This window comes from Lepeophtheirus salmonis, unplaced genomic scaffold, assembly GCF_016086655.4.
Source record: "Lepeophtheirus salmonis unplaced genomic scaffold, UVic_Lsal_1.4 unplaced_contig_6411_pilon, whole genome shotgun sequence".
NCBI lineage: Eukaryota > Metazoa > Arthropoda > Copepoda > Siphonostomatoida > Caligidae > Lepeophtheirus > Lepeophtheirus salmonis.
The window spans coordinates 4,702-6,268 of record NW_027295330.1 but is presented as its reverse complement, the minus strand read 5'-3'; positions in this window follow the sequence as shown (position 1 = coordinate 6,268).

Here is a 1,567-nt window from a genome sequence, read left to right as displayed (position 1 = left end):
GTTTAATATTTTTAATTAAGGTACAAAGTTATTATACACCATAATATTGATAATGAACTATATCCTCATAGCATTACTAGATTATTAATAAAGCAACAAAGTATAGTAGTATTTTGAAATATATTTGTAGTTCCAAGTTTAAAAAGGAAAAATTAAACAAGAAATAATTATATAAACTATTTAATTACAAATTTTAGTTAAATATACAAAATTAAACAAATAATTATTAATAAAAACAGTAAATGATAAATAAACAAAATATATATCCAAATTATTAGTAAATGATTAATATATATACAGAATGGAACAATAAATATTTTAATAGAAAAATATTATATGATAATTAAATCCATCACCTTTAATAATCTTAATTGGAACAGCTTATGGAATCCTTTCATTTATTTCTTGTAATGGCGTACGTTCATTTAAAAGATAAAACAGAAAAGTTGATTAATGAATTCAAATTTTAATTCTTAATTACTTATCTACAATTTCGCAATTTATTTTTGTAGTTAACACGTTATCTTGGAGATTTAGAGCATGTTTAATATTTACGTCCGAAGATAAAGACTCTGAGATAGCTAGTTTATTTAGTTTTTTAACATAATATTGTTGCTATGAAAAGTAATGGATAATTATATAGCTACACTTGAAGCGAATACTTCCGTTGTTGAGACCATTCAGGAAAGTTGTCAAAGTGGCCGAATCTGGTGAGCTACTTCTCATCACCTCCAAAACTAACGAAGGTATCAACTAGCACCAAAAAAGATTGCAGTTGGAGATTGAGAGGGAATATCTCCTTCATATAGAATAAGAAATATTCAAAATTGTGTCATGCTCATTTTTTGTTGAATACAGTATTCTCAGAACCATTCATTATGGATCTTTGTGGCCTTAAACTTGGTCCCAATGTATTAGTAAGACCCTAAAAATTTTCTATTTTCAATTACAGCTTTGGACTATTCAATTAGCATTAAGAAGAAATTAAGTGAGAAACGCTCAATAATTGTTGACAGAATAGGGGTCACACATTGTCTAGCCACATATTTTAAGGGTCAAACTCAAAAAAGTTTGGAAACTACTACTGTAAAAGAAGAAAATTTGGGATATTCAACGAAGAGGCAAAGAAGGCAACGAGATTATGTCAATGGTAAATTTAAATCATTTAGACGTAATTCAAAATTTTCATTTTCGAGGGAACATCAGGACCTTATTAAAAAATGTTGTAGATGTGGGTTTTCAAGCATAAAATAAAAGAAGACTGCCCAGCTTCTAATAAAACCTGTAAAGTTTTGGGACACAAGGCCACTTTTCACGCAAATGTAGGAATGGAAGTCGAGAAAAATTCTCGAAATCAGGACTAATAAAGACTTATACTTGTAATATAATGTCAAATGTCGTAAGTTTCACTAAACACAAAGCTCCTCATGTTATGCTAGACATCAATGTTCATCGTAAAGATGGGACCAAGAACGGGAAATTTAAATAATCCCAGATACTGGATGTGAGGCATTTATCGGTGGAGAAGATGTAGTTAAAAACCTTGGAGTTGAAGGATATTTGGAGA